The 8,248-nt window shown below is 40.7% G+C and overlaps 1 protein-coding gene across 3 annotated transcripts in view; it reads right to left on the bottom strand.

Annotated features, from left to right (window-relative positions):
* The window catches only part of LOC138003490 (loricrin-like), a 92,072-nt gene that overhangs the window by 8,069 nt on the left and 75,755 nt on the right, over positions 1-8,248 (bottom strand). For 2 of the 3 annotated variants that reach the window (XR_011123581.1, XR_011123582.1), the window contains exons 2-3: positions 7,844-7,922; positions 293-348 (exon numbers count right to left, since the gene is read on the bottom strand). The gene's annotated coding sequence lies outside the window, so the exon portion shown is untranslated. Of the gene's footprint in view, positions 1-292; positions 349-7,526; positions 7,658-7,843; positions 7,923-8,248 lie in introns of all 3 variants that reach the window. The other variant, XR_011123583.1, reaches the window with a different exon arrangement.

Raw genomic sequence — 8,248 nt, 5'->3', positions numbered from 1 at the left:
GCCGTGGACTTCATGTTGACCATGCTATGCAGACAACCTTTCACAGACCACTCCGCATGCCGCCATAATTATAATGGACTACCCTCCTTTTAGTCAACAAAAACAATTATTATTAATTAAATTTCCTTTAAGGGTGATAATTAAATAATTATAAATTATAAATAATTATACAAGAATTTAATGTGTGCATAATCACCTTCAGTTGCTAAACTACATTAGTTACAGTCACCATTTCTTTTAGCCTTTCTGCACCGTAAGATCAGAACTTTGCTCTTGAATTATGAATGCTTACCCTGGACAGCAGATGGCCAGTTGCTTCACAACTTCAACAGATCCAGATGTAGCTTTCTAAGAAAAAATACATAGCTTTAATTTGTGTTTTTCACCTCTTTTCACAGTTACTACATTTTCCAAGACTGGTCTAGTGCAACAGTTTGAAATTACAGCAAATTTGCCCATCAGTATTACCTGACTTTCCAAGACCCAACTGATGAAGCATACTAGACACAGTCGTTTGAATGTTAGTTTCCTACAGTGTATAATAATTATTATCGACAGCAATTACATAAAGAATACCGGAGAGCGGACAACCCTGTCTTATGCCGCGTTCTAACTCAAAGAAAGGTGTCGCGTGATCGTTATTTATAACACGGCTTTCATTATTGTTATAAAAAGTCCCAACCCACTGTAATAAGGGCAGATTGAAACCAACAGTCTCTAGGGTCGGGAAAATGATGTTCCATTCTATGCTATCGAAACTCTATTTTGAAGTCCAGAAACAAAGCTATGCCTGGAATGTTAAGCGGTTCTGTGCATTCTATAATGTAAGCAATCAAACGTACATTTTGCGCAATAGATCAGCCTTTAATGTACCAGTTTGATCTCCATTTATTAGAACGGGTAAAACTTTTGAAATTCTAGCAGCAATCGCTTTGGTGGCGATTTTATAATCAGTATTGAGAAGCGAGATTGGTCTCCAGTTATCTACAAAGGCTTTATTTTTATTTTTCTTTGGGATTAGAGTAATGACTCCTCCTTTTTGCGAGATTGACATTTCACCCGTCTCAAAAGTGTGGTTGAGGCTGCATGTTGACAAGTTCTTGACCTAAAAACTCCCAAAAGGCTACATGTAGGTAAAACTCCACAGTTAAGCCATCCGTACCGGGTGACTTACCCTTAGAAAACTGTTTCAGAGAAATCGAAATCTTAGCAAATTCCATATGAAATGATACAATACAAGTGAGCTTTTATTTTTACTCGATGGTGATTAAGCGTTGCCGCTTATGGGGTCGTGCATTTAAACTAAAACTTAAGGAATAAAAATATACTAAAATTGTCTTAATAATATAGAAAATCGTTATCATTATTGTGAAGCATTGTTTGCAGAGATTCAGCCTGAAAGTCTAAGTTAGGTAATTTGTCGGATTTATAAGCCATCCTAGTATAGTTCTTGACATTGCATGTCTTAGCGAGATCCGGGGTGAGGAGATTCCACACAATAGAAGACAAACGATGAGTATTAAAGCTACATGAGCTTGTGGGGTCGTTTACAATAACTAATCACTAACTAACTGAGAATATATACAAAAAGCACACTGAACTTAAAATTAGCGGTATCGACAGATATGAATATAGACATAAATTTAAATATATACAAAGTCATCTTTTCTAAAATTACAAGTGGATGTAGACATTATCTTAAAACTAAATTCATTAAAATTAACTAGGGATTTGAGCTTTAGTCTGAGGTCACGATACGGAATGTTTTTTGTCAAGGTACTGCAACTGTTGGTCACTGCATTCCATAGGGCTGAGCCTCTAAACGCGGCAGAGTCTATCATATAACGCGTGTTGAAGCGTGGAACAATTAAAGAGGTGCAAGACCGGGTTAAATAATTTGTGGCCCGTATCTTAAAAATCAGATCAATTAATGTGTTAGGTAACCTATCGTGGTAAGCTTTGTGGAAACAGATAAAAATGGCTGATTTGTAATAAATGGACAGAGTCTGCCATTGGGCCCGCTGTAATACATCAGCAGATGTCATGTCTTTCGGCAAATTAAAGATAAGTCTCGCAGCCCTGCAGTGAAGTCTTTCTAGGGACTAAAATAAGTCGGAATTATGACAAGATCCCCATAGTATGAGACCATAGGTCACTGAAGGCAAAATTATCTTAAAGTAGATCGAGATCCGGTCGGACGTTCCTAGGGAGAAATCTCGACTTCTTAAGTAATCCTAATTTTTTAGCAAATGACTTTTTGAGTTCCAGCATATGCGGAGTCCAAGTCAGTTTCTCATCGACTGTCATTCCCAGCAATCGTGATTTCGATACCCATTCAACTGTAGAGTTACCAATGAAGATCGGGGGGGTATTAATGGGGGGTTTCTTCTAGAGATTAGCATGGCCTCACTTTTACTTGGGTGGGGTGTTAATCTGTTAATTAAACACCACTCGTTTAATTCACGGAATGCATAATTTAACAGGACAATACTTTTTTCTGCCGTTTCGCTTATGCAGTAAACTGTTGTATCGTCTCCAAACATATAAACGGAACAGTAAGACACAGAGGATGGAAGATCGTTCGTGAAAAGGGTGAAGAGTGTCGGCCCCAGAACGGACCCTTGAGGAATTCCAAAAGAGACCGGTATCATCTCTGAAGTCGATCCATTAACAATTGTAAATTGCTGTCTTTCACTTAGATAACTTCTACATGTAATCGAGCCCAAGAGTGGTCCTGATATGCCAAAGTCCCTTTCTAATTTCATTTCGAGAATGACGTGCGACACACTGTCGAATGCCTTTTTGAAATCTATGAAGGCAGCCGTGACCATGCACTAATCCTGCGTCTACAGCTCTTGAGTGCATCATGGGTAATCAGGGCAAGATGGAGAGAAATTCAAAGGTTTGTAAGAAAGTTCAAAATGATGAAAAGTATTCAGCAGGTATTTTTTGTAGGTTGCAGGTTGAAATTTAATTATAAGTGGATATACTTACCGTGACTGTTACATGAATAGCTAACCTTAGGCCTAAAAACTTTTTTTTAGGCCTAATTAGGCCTAAGGTTAGCTATTCATGTAACAGTCACGGTAAGTATATCCAGTTATAATTAAATTTCAACCTGCAACCTGCAACCTGCAAAAAATACACGTACTGTACCTGCCGAAAAGTAATCATGATATGCAATTTTGGGTTTTTTATTTTCCAAAACAGAAGATATGCGCTCAAAGGTACGGCAGAATAAATTTGGAGAGAATGGCTATTGCAGAAATTCATTTATTAAAAAGAGTTTCTGCCATACATAATTTTCCTGTAATTCCAAAGGCACAAAATTACAGAGAATGTATGGAAACAAGAAAAGCCGGAATTCCAAAGAACAGATACCAAGTCTAGTCCATCTCAGTTGTGAACATGAACTTATTTGTTTGGTTTATGAAGGGGGAAGTCTACAAAAAGTAGAGTCATGCATAGTATACGTACATGTATTTTGCTTTTAATTTCCATACAAACCTTTGAATTTCCCGCCATGTTGCCCTGATTACCCATGATGCAATCAAGAGAGTGAACTCATCCATTATTTATATCTCAGAAAACCATGATGTTTCGATTGAGTGAATAAAGAAAAATCTGTCATATACACTTTAACCGTAAAGTACTGTACTTTCCTGCAGTGCTATTCAGCTTCCTGTAATCAGGGCGTTCATGTAACTAATCAATATTTTCGATACTCGATTGAAATCGATCGTAATCGATACTAATTAATCGATTAATATCGGAAATCGATAGAAATCGATCACTCGCGTCTTTGTGACTATCTATTTTGATCGATTTTTGTAATTAGCTATCGATTTTATCGATTTGTTCGACAACTATCGAAAAGTAAATGGACGAAGATTCTCTTTCAAAAAGTTTGCATTTTTACTCTAGAATGAGTCACAAAAAAAAAAGAAAAGTCCCTACCATTGAAGAAAGTAAGTGGATTCGAAGGTAAGCTTGAAGGAAAGTGATATGCAGTGTTATGATAAGATCAAATCGCGTGTTTGATTTTCGATTTCCACCGATGTGATAAAAAATTTGTGATTATCAATTTCAATTGATTAAATTGACTAATCAATTGACAAATATCGAGTATTATCGAGTATTATCGATTAATCGATTACATTTTCGATGATCGATTTCGATCGATTAGTTACGCCCTGCTGTAATAAATGGTTTCACCTGTTGAGTAGTTAAATCTCTAACCTACTAGGGAGCAACTTCAGAATACCCGGCTACGATTGCATGACATTGAATGCTTGCTCCTGCAGTCCCCAAGTCGATGAAAGTTTGAGCTGGTAATCTATGGCTCCCGCAGTCCCGCACTCCCACAGTGGGAAAAGGATGAATATGAAATGGGGATAAGACTACTGCTTCCGCAGTCCCGCACTCCTGCAGTGGAAAAAGGATGAATATGAAATGGGGATAAAACTGCTGCTCCCACAGTCCCGCACTCCCGCAGTGGAAAAAGCAAGTACAGTATATGAAATGGGCCTGGGTAAAACTACTGCTCCCGCACTCCCGCAGTGGAAAAAGGATAAATATGAAATGGGGATAAAACTACAGTAACTGCTCCCGCAGTCCCGCACTGGAAAAAGGATGAATACGAAATGGGGATAAAACTCCTGCTCCCACAGTCCCGCACTCCCGCAGTGGAAAAAGCAAGTATATGAAATGAGGGTAAAACTACTGCTCCTGCACTCCTGCACTCCCGCAGTGGAAAAAGGATAAATATGAAATGGGGATAAAACTACAGTAACTGCTCCCGCAGTCCCGCACTGGAAAAAGGATGAATACGAAATGGGGATAAAACTCCTGCTCCCACAGTCCCGCACTCCCGCAGTGGAAAAAGCAAGTATATGAAATGGGGGTAAAACTACTGCTCCCGCAATCCCGCAGTGGAAAATGGATGAATATGAAATGGGGATAAAACTACTGCTCCCGCAGTCCCGCACTCCCACAGTGGAAAAAGGATGAATACGAAATGGGGATAAAACTCCTGCTCCCACAGTCCCGCACTCCTGCTGTGGAAAAAGCAAGTATATGAAATGGGGGTAAAACTACTGCTCCCGCAGCGGAAAAACGATAAATATGAAATGGGGATAAAACTACTGCTCCCGCAGTCCCGCACTCCCGCAGTGGAAAAAGCAAGTATATGAAATGGGGGTAAAACTGCTGCTCCCGCAGTGGAAAAAGGATGAATATGGAATGGGGGGAAAATTGCTGCTCCTGCAGTCCCGCACTCCCGCAGTGAAAACAGGATGAATATGAAATGGAGGTAAAACTACTGCTCCCGCAGTCCCGCAGTGGAAAAAGGATGAATATGGAATGGGGATAAAACTACTGCTCCCGGAGTCCCGCAGTCCCGCAGTGGAAAAAGTATGAATATGAAATGGGGGTAAAACTGCTGCTCCCGCAGTCCCGCACTCCCGCAGTGGAAAAAGGATGAATATGGAATGGGGATAAAACTACTGCTCCCGGAGTCCCGCAGTCCCACAGTGGAAAAAGTATGAATATGAAATGGGGGTAAAACTGCTATTCCCGCAGTCCCGCAGTGGAAAAAGAATGAATATGAAATGGGGGTAAAACTACTGCTCCCGCAGTCCCGCACTCCCACAGTGGAAAAAGGATGAATATGGAATGGGGGAAAAACTGTTGCTCCCGCAGTCCCGCAGTGGAAAAAGAATGAATATGAAATGGGGGTAAAACTACTGCTCCCGCAGTCCCGCACTCCCGCAGTGGAAAAAGGATGAATATGGAATGGGGGTAAAACTGCTATTCCCGCAGTCCCGCAGTGGAAAAAGAATGAATATGAAATGGGGGTAAAACTACTGCTCCCGCAGTCCCGCACTCCCACAGTGGAAAAAGTATGAATATGAAATGGGGGTAAAACTGCTATTCCCGCAGTCCCGCAGTGGAAAAAGGATGAATATGAAATGGGGGTAAAACTACTGCTCCCGCAGTCCTGCACTCCCACAGTGGAAAAAGGATGAATATGGAATGGGGGAAAAACTGTTGCTCCCGCAGTCCCGCAGTGGAAAAAGAATGAATATGAAATGGGGGTAAAACTACTGCTCCCGCAGTCCCGCACTCCCGTGTGAGTGGAAAAAGGATGAATATGGAATGGGGGTAAAACTGCTATTCCCGCAGTCCCGCAGTGGAAAAAGAATGAATATGAAATGGGGGTAAAACTACTGCTCCCGCAGTCCCGCACTCCCGCAGTGGAAAAAGTATGAATATGAAATGGGGGTAAAACTGCTATTCCCGCAGTCCCGCAGTGGAAAAAGAATGAATATGAAATGGGGGTAAAACTACTGCTCCCGCAGTCCCGCACTCCCACAGTGGAAAAAGGATGAATATGGAATGGGGGAAAAACTGTTGCTCCCGCAGTCCCGCAGTGGAAAAAGAATGAATATGAAATGGGGGTAAAACTACTGCTCCCGCAGTCCCGCACTCCCGCAGTGGAAAAAGGATGAATATGGAATGGGGGAAAAACTGTTGCTCCCGCAGTCCCGCAGTGGAAAAAGAATGAATATGAAATGGGGGTAAAACTACTGCTCCCGCAGTCCCGCACTCCCACAGTGGAAAAAGGATGAATATGGAATGGGGGAAAAACTGTTGCTCCCGCAGTCCCACAGTGGAAAAAGAATGAATATGAAATGGGGGTAAAACTACTGCTCCCGCAGTCCCGCACTCCCGCAGTGGAAAAAGGATGAATATGGAATGGGGAAGAAACTGTTGCTCCCGCAGTCCCGCACTCCCGCAGTGGAAAAAGAATGAATATGAAATGGGGGTAAAACTGCTGCTCCCGCAGTCTCATAAAAAGTGTAGTTAAGCTAACCGCAAATTGACCGCTAAAATTTTTGAAAGAGTGCTTGGACCTAATCACTGAAACAAGCGCTTAGGCTTAATCAGTAAACGAGTGCTATATACTTCAGACGATCTTATAAAAAGTGTGGCTAACCAAATCGCAAATTGAAAGCTAATATTTTAAATGAGTGCTTCGACTTAATCACTGAAACAAGCGCTTAGGCTTAATCAGTAAACGAGTGCTATATTCTTCAGACGACCTCATAAAAAGTCTTCTTAGATTATCTAGATTACCAGCTCAAACTTTCATTGACTTCGGGACTGCGGGAGCATGCATTTAATGTCACGCAATCGTGGCCGGGTATTCTGAAGTTTAGCCCCTACTAGAGTCTCTGGATGAAACTTAATAAGCCACATTACACGTATGAGAATTCAAGGCTAAACTGCAGAATACCCCGCCACTTATTTGCATCTCATTGAATAAGAATAGGCTCTATTGTATTAAGTCTCGTTCTTCAAAAGATGCCGCATAGGGGAAACAATAGTGGTTAGCTGTGGCGGGGTATTCTGCAGTTGCTCCGAATTCAAATAATTAAGAGCTACATGTACACTTTACATTACAGTGACTGTACACTTACTACTCTTTCCTACAGTGAAGTCTACAAGTAAGACACTAATCAAACCTTTTACCATCACGTTAAGATCCAGTGAATACTACTTCGCTTATGTTGCATTCTATGCTGCATAAGAACAGTGTTGTGCTTTATTATCCTGTTTCTCTAACAGTGTGTGTTTGTTTTGTGCTGTCGCCTGTCTGAAAAGAGTTTATTATAAAAAGCTTTGAGACTAAATTAAGCTCTCTCTCAAAGCTCTTACCCCAAAACAGGCCGGGATGAATGCATAAAAGGAGTTGTTCGAAGCCCCACTAAAATAACTTAAGACGTACAAAAATCTTTAAATCACTTCTTCGAGAAACTAGCAAATCAAATTAAAAGATTACCTTGGATATTGTCCCGTTACGACAATCCTCTTCTTATCCGCCATCTTGGATCACCCGGACAGCAGTGCATTATGGAGCTCTGAGATAAAATAAATATTGGATGGAATACTAGGACACTGGAACACGGATTTCATTTTAAGGACGGTGCCTACTGATTCAAAGGTATTATTGCCCCGGTTTATGATTATGCAGGAAATCTAGATCTTAACAGCACAGTGTTATTGAAATCCAAAAAGAAAATTGGGGGTAACCACGCATTTTTTAAAGATAATTGATGAATAATATTGTAAAAAAGCTTTAAAATACAAAGCAATGTATGGCGTTCTTTCTCAAATTGAAGCTTAATTATCTCTCAAAAATGCATGGTTAAGGTGATTCCCTAGTATTGCACTGCGCATCCTGTTC

Source organism: Montipora foliosa, chromosome 5, assembly GCF_036669935.1.
Source record: "Montipora foliosa isolate CH-2021 chromosome 5, ASM3666993v2, whole genome shotgun sequence".
Taxonomy (NCBI): Eukaryota; Metazoa; Cnidaria; class Anthozoa; order Scleractinia; family Acroporidae; genus Montipora; species Montipora foliosa.
Note: the sequence above shows the minus strand (reverse complement) of the source record. Positions and strands in the feature narration are given on the sequence as shown.